Raw genomic sequence first — 7,358 nt, 5'->3', positions numbered from 1 at the left:
TTTTTAGACCGATGAGCTTTGTAAAAATCGATGCGTTTCAGAAAGGCCATACATAGAGGAGAAACAATAATGTACAGTATGTGGAAAATAATGTGTTTTTTTAACCTTAAACCGCATAAACACATTTCATTACACCAAATACACAAAATAATGTTCTTTTTAGCAGCATCATATGACCCCTTTAATTAATTAATTGATTGATTGATTTTACTTTTTTATTTTGCATTTTGCATTTTGCCCACAACCCTACATAAGGCTAGTGGTTTAGAGGATGGATGGATGGATGGATGGTTCTACACTGTTGTACTGTTGTGTACTGTCTTTGAGGCAGATGTGTGCAAAAGCTGTGTCCAGTGCTGAAGAGAGTGACGGTATTTGTCAGGATAAGGAGATTATATGATAGCAGGTTCTCCCCTTTGCTTTATCTCCTCTGCGTCGCAGAGATGATGAAATACCTTCAGAGAGGCTGAGTGGCTCTTCAGGGATGTGTGAGAGAGCTAAACCGGCCATATCTGTCCCGTGGTGATGCCTTTCTAGCAGTCTTTTTATTATAGGATTTAAACAAATAGTTTCTTTCACTTTCACATATCACACTGATGAATTTAAAGTGTTTTCTGAGTGGGCTTTATTGTCCCTCCATTCGCCTTGACTCACAGAGCAGCTGATTTATAAGATTTGTGATGAGACTGTTGCTCTCTTCTACATCTCTCTTACACATGGCTTGGTTTCAAGTATGATTAAATCATTCACATGGCCCCAGTGTGGCGCGATTCTCACCTGTGCAGTCCACAAATTGGAAGCAGCGCTTATGAAATGTCACTGGGATTGCAGCATCTTAAAAGGGTATTTCGCTTATTACATCGCTCCTCCCTCCACTCATCTTTTATTTGTGAATTATGCCAGCACAGCCCTCCACAATCTTCAATATGATCATTTTCTAATCTTCTCCCTGTCGTTGCACATGGACCGGTGTCGACGTCGTACCACTCTCTCACGATTTCCTGCCGGAGCGATGAGTCACAGCCATCCATACGCTGTTACACACACACTCACCGCTGCTGCTGCTGCTGGCTTGATGGTGCAGTGATGGAGAAGCTGGGTTTCTTTAAAAGGTCATTTTAGGTCTCTGTAGGCTTCTGTGTGCTTTTGCATGTGCAAACTGGCAGTGAGTGGAAAACTGCATAATGAGGGGGTAGATGGAGTTTGTCCTGTTCCGACCTGATGATGCAGAGCTGTTACAGGCTGACATAAGGGTCTCCATTGCTGTCATATACTCAGCCAATCAGCACACTGTCTACAGGCTTAGGGATTTTAGCCAACCAATTAACACCCTACATGAACTATAGACACTGTTCTGTCACGCTGATATGGGAGGACACTGTGTAGGGGTGGGCTATGGCAAAGGACATGTAGATGGATGAATCACACTGTGTGTAGAATGGAGTACTAGTGAGCCGCATACTGCACGATTTACACATTTACTGTTATTAACTATGTTTGTCACTCAAACTTAATGAATTTCATTCAATATGCTATTTGTGAATTGATTTGGGGTTAAAATGTCTTAGCATCCTGTCTAAATGATGTTAAATTACAGCAGATATTATATCTGGAAATCTGCCAAGAACATGTCTAAATCATATTTCACCCTTAAAACGTAAATTATATTTTGCATTTCTTTTTTTATTATTATTATTTGTAATGTAATTTTAAAAAAAATTTGCCAATTAAATGTTAAAACTTCCCCCAAATTCCCATTATCATAATGCTAAATAAATAAATACTAATAATTTTTATTACTTAAATGATCAAATAATTATTATTCTTAATTGTAAAATATTGTGGTAGCATTTATTGTTCTGCCTTGTATTACTAATTTAAATACAACAAAATTTAAGAAAGCATTCCTAATGCTATTTTTAGTTTCAATGTTTAAATACAGGAAAGAAAAAATTAATGCGTGAATGAATTAGAGATTGGGGAGAGCTTATCATGAATTGCCTCAAAATTGTCACAGTACAGCAAAGTATGGTTCTAAAATAATTAGTTCTGCTAAATTTATCCATTTTCTTTATGCAGACAATTCAAATACAATTCAAGTGACAATTGTTTTGTGAAATCCCCCTTCATACTGTAATATACTGTGGAAATACTGAGTGGTGCGGTAGTATGGTAATCGGAATATAATGTTGAATATAACTGGAGAAAGCCAAGGGTACAGGAAACAGAGTGAAATAAATGGGAAGGAGAGACATGTAGTGAGGGTAGAGTTGGGAGATTGCTCACTGTTGCTACTGGGAATCCTCCAGTGCTGATAGCCATGTTTTGTTTAGTTTCTTTATCAATATTGAATTAGTCAGTGCAGTGGAGAGTGGAACATGGCTCTCGTTGGGACTTTGACACTGTGCAGAGGTTGCTTTGTGTGTATGAGAAGGAGAGACAGGATGAGTGCTGTTTAACTATACATGTCATTTTTGTAAATGTTTGGTTTAAATTATGGGTTTTTTTTTTTTTGGTTGGATCAATGACGTCCCTATTCTTTAACCTTGGGTTGTCCGTGTCCATGTTATGAATGTGCAGAACTACACATTACATTCAAATCAACTAGTCTTTGGGTTATCTGAATGCCTAGTCATCTAATCTGGTCTGGTTTTAGGTTTGCCTGATCTGACTTATTTCTTAGTGGGGGCATTTACATACAACATCTAAATTCAGTGGCACAGAACACAGGGGTCTTGAGACGCATTTGAAAAATCAGACTATTTTTAACTTCTACAGCGCTTTGTCTTGCAGCGCTCGTGGCGGGACGCTCAAACAACGTGAGATGCAACACAACAACTGAAGACAGTCAGTCTGCATGTTTATGGATGTAGCGATTGTGCTTTAAAGAGAATAAATTAAAAAATGCAATGCCTTCTGAGAGGGTTTTACAGTGCAACAATACAGCACACTGTCCGAATGCTAATTAAAACGCGCTCTAAAAATATCACAAAGTAAAAGTAAACCAATCAACAAGTTGTTAGACGATTTGTCAACATTGTGACCCATCACTACTTTCATGTGCAGGCGTGTTGTTAGTTGACATCATGGTTAAGGTTTCCTCTGTTGGTCCTCTGAGAGATGATCTGCATCTTTCTGAGATCCATTAAACATTAAAATCTCAATCTGCATCAGCAAGAACAAAGGATCCTTCCTGGGCACTTTCTCTGTTGTCTTTTCTGCCCACCCTCTTGTCTCTCTCTCTCTCTCTCTCTCTCCATGTGTCCTTGTTTTTTCTCTCAGCCTCCTGTCGTGCATTACCAGCCAAAGAATAAAGCTCCAGCACAAATGCACTCACAGACAGCAGATGCATGCTGGTTGTTGTGAAGATCACCATGAGGTCTCTGTTTTTGGAAGCCCTATCTGAACTTTATATCTTTCTTTCACTCTTCATAATATTAAGTATGCATTTCTTCTTGAGTCCAGCGTATGTCGGAGACAAGTGTGTCACTTAGCACTTGCTGTGTTAATGTGTGTGGTTATGTGTCAGGATGGTTGACTAGTTACCAGCTATCTAACAACCAGCTAGTTGATTAGGGGAGATTATGTTTTTATGCTTTTGAAGCAAATATTTGGGATTTGCAACATCTCTGTGAATGTTTTAGTATGCTGCGCTCTTACGGTCTCCAAAAAGTTGCATGTCTCAATTCATTGTCCTTAAAGCACCGTTTCCATCGCCATCAAAGCACCGCTTATGTACAAATTCACCACCTTCAACAGATTTAAAAGGATCTCTATCAGCCCTCAGATCGCCTGCTGCGAGCAATGATCTGTTATTATGCAGAATCCACAGGTGTTGTGGAGAGATTAAAGGACAGTATTTTATAGCTGATTCTTAATGGTGTGCCATTTTCCAGGTGTGTGTCAGAATACATTATACCCCAAAACCAAATGGAAAAAAATAAGAAATCATGTTTTTCATAAAGGATATTCAGTAAACAATTTACCTTATTTTATTTTTTGGTTTTATTTTATATTTTTTTATTTATATTTTATGTATTATTATTTTGTGTGTGTTTGTGTTTTATGACAGCAATTTAACTTTATCCCCTTAATTTTCATTGCTAAATGTGTCTTGTATTTATGTCTTTTTTTTTATGATGATTGTTATTACAATATTCACATTTATACTGTATTATAGTTTAAAAATAGCTTTCGCAATTATATATATTTTTTTAGAAGTGCATCTGTTTAGAGTCTGGTGGACATGGCCCAGTCTATTTATACATGACTTTTCTAGTACTGACTTGTCAGCTAGCCATTCAGGCAGTCCACCGACTAGTCGATTAAAATATGTATGCACATGTCTCATCCACTCTTTGCCTTTGGCCAGCTTCAGTGTCTGAGATCAAACCTCCCATTAGAGAGTCATTAAAAGACTTTACCTTCACCTCTTTTTGAAGGTGTTTTATTCCTGGATCTCTCTCCTTTCTGAGTGTGAATCATGTAAGTGTGACGGACTGTAATTGGTCAAGGGGTGGGTTCTTATCGGTACATGGTTTGTCAATACATGTACATCAACAGACACAAAGCTCTTCAGTGATGTTCAGATCATAGTCTAGGAGAGAAGAGTGGACTGTCTGAGACCGAGACACCTCGCAAATGAGCGAGTGCAAATATTGACTGCAAAAGTGACGCAACTGCGCAGGAGTCCTCTATCAAACCCTCACCGCATGTCCTCTCTGTCCTCATTACAGGTGTCTGAACACACGCTGAGATTCACACTTCCACCCAGGACAAATCAACTAATGCACTGACTGATTTATCAAGACCAGCTGCAGCTGCAAGAAGTAAGTGTTTTTGTTGGTTGTTTTTTTAACTGATCACTGAAATAATCCTGAATTTTTCAATCAGCTATGGGTAATCGGCCTAAATTTGTTTTATTTATTTATTAATTCATTTATGAATTCTTTCATTAATTATTTCATTCATTCATTTTTCTTAAATGGGATGGTTTCCAAGGAATAAAAATACAGATGACCCTGTATAATAAGAATTTGGTTTTCTGTGATGTATTGAACATTGTTTTAAATTCTGCTGATAAAATGTGTCGCATGGTAAAATTATGTAGCGGACTAATATTAAATAGGTCTTTCACAATAATTTTTTTAAATTTTAAAGTTTAAAATTAAGTTAAAATGGTTTGACAATTATAAATAAATCACCATATGGAAACATTTTCTAGTAAAAATGTTTGTGTATTTTGATATGACAAATCAAATTATAATAGAATTCCAGCTATTGTTGTACAATAAAAATGTTTGGTTTTTTTTCTTTTAAAATGTTGTTCTTGTTTTGTAATGGTGGCAGTAAACATATCAAGAGGGCAAGTATAAATCTGCCAAAAAGAAAATTTGCTGTTTTGCTCTCTTTTTTTTCTTTTTCTTTTTTTTCATTGTTTCACTCTTATCTCAAGCCTGAAACTTTTAACAGACTGATTTCCCTCTTAATATACAGTACAAATCTGATGCAGAATTAATAGTGTGAACCTTGTACATCACTCATTTTTATCAGATTTATCATCATTATTCATTAGCACCTCATATCAAAACAATCTTCACCTCTCACTTCCCGAGTGGCTTGTTGGCATGGTAACAGTCTTAATTCCACTACAGTGAATGAAAAACTCAAGTGTTTTCTGTCAGTCCTGCAGAGCAGCTATCCAAACCTCACTGTGACTGATCCACACAATCGCTTCATCCTTACTTGGAGGGCTCAGAAAGTCACATTTTATTTAGCCTAACTAGGCTTTTCTTTGAATCTGCTTAGTATGCGTGTGTTTGAATTGTGTATTGACCCTTAGTGCACCTCTTGAGCTGGTCAAATTTAAATGTAATTGACCCCAGAACCAAGAGGAGCTTTTATGTGTCTCTCTCAAGCGAATGCTGCCGAAAGCACATGCACACTTCCAGGGCAGGTTATGGGCCAGATCTCCGTAGAGAATACAAGCTCTCTAGGTCTTTGATGTCGTCCTCTCGCACATCTCTGTCGGTGTGAATATGCAGCCGGGTTCCCATTAAAAAACGTTGAGCCGTTTTGGCGGAAGTGACGTACTGCAAGCTTTGAATGCTTATATCTTCTAAATGCGAATTTTGTCACTGTTTTGGAGCACACTGCCTTATAGATAACCTTAAGACTAACATATTGATACTAACACCCAAAAAACTTTAATTTTGATTTCATGGGGACTTTAACACTCACCTATGTAGACACTGGAGTCTGCGTTTTATAAGAGAGACACAAAGAGACCATGAGTGCAGCGGGATTATCTTGATTTGATATTGTTTGCTCAGTTGAGATTGCATCAGTGCGTGTATTTGTCGACCTTTGTCATCATCTGCCTCTCTGTTCCTAGTTCTTATTCACTCTGCTTAATTTTTTTGAATGTATCACTGACAGCTTGTGGGTATTAACTCTGGATCTCAAATAATGAGAATGACTTGGCACAGTAAAAAATACTTTATGTAACTGAATAAAAAGACACTGAGAGCTGCCTTCTGTTGTTTGTCATATGCGTACAGGCTCTTTGTCTATACTGTGAGTAATCCCAATAACCCATCCATTGAATAGGGTATAAAAGAATTGATTGAAGCTGAATGGCATTGATTGGAGAGCTGGCAGAGAGAGATGAGAGCATTGCTGTATAGAATCAGGTGTATTGTGCAGCGGGCGCTCGATGTGCTCCTCATCCCCCTCTGAACTCTACTCAAACAGAATATGAGCTGAATTGCTGAGCGCAGCTCTGTCACGGTAATGACACGGGCCGTCGTGATTAGGCCTGTCACGATTACAACTTTTTGTCGTGCGATATATTGCCCCAGAAATAATTGCGATAAGCGATATTATTGTCATATTAAAGACCATTTTACGCCACTGAATATATCATTATAATGTAACAGCATAATAATGCAAGAAGGCCTACACACTTCCAAATGACAACAAACTTTTAATTTTTAAGAATATTTAGATCATGGAAAATAAGTATAAAAATATTAGATACCTTAAACATTTTTTATAAATAGTAAATAAAAATTTTCTAACAAAAAGTGCTAAGGAACAAGTACAAAAAAAAAGAAAAATGTACTTTTATGGAGATTTTTCCATCTACAGATTTTTCCCTGACCTTTTTTCTCTGTAAATTAAAGGTGCACACTATTGCTGAAAAAAAACAATCACTACTCCGCAGTCAGATGTCCTTATGCACAAAGGCACAGATCCCTAAACAAGATCATATCTGCATATCTTTTTTTTGTAGAAGCATTTTTTTAATTTGTACTAGCAGCACCTCATGACTACACCACGTTATGTACGAAAAGCTG

At 37.3% G+C, this 7,358-nt stretch overlaps 1 protein-coding gene across 5 annotated transcripts in view; it reads left to right on the top strand.

The window, feature by feature from the left end:
• The window catches only part of LOC107743572 (bifunctional heparan sulfate N-deacetylase/N-sulfotransferase 2-like), a 150,893-nt gene that overhangs the window by 101,116 nt on the left and 42,419 nt on the right, over positions 1–7,358 (top strand). For all 5 annotated transcript variants that reach the window (XM_016556892.1, XM_016556889.1, XM_016556888.1 and 2 more), the window contains one exon: positions 4,737–4,829. The gene's annotated coding sequence lies outside the window, so the exon portion shown is untranslated. The remainder of the gene's footprint in view (positions 1–4,736; positions 4,830–7,358) is intronic.

This window comes from Sinocyclocheilus rhinocerous, unplaced genomic scaffold (genome assembly GCF_001515625.1).
Source record: "Sinocyclocheilus rhinocerous isolate Xijiao unplaced genomic scaffold, SAMN03320098_v1.1 scaffold677, whole genome shotgun sequence".
NCBI classification, from domain to species: domain Eukaryota; kingdom Metazoa; phylum Chordata; class Actinopteri; order Cypriniformes; family Cyprinidae; genus Sinocyclocheilus; species Sinocyclocheilus rhinocerous.
This window is presented reverse-complemented; position numbering and strand designations above follow the sequence as displayed.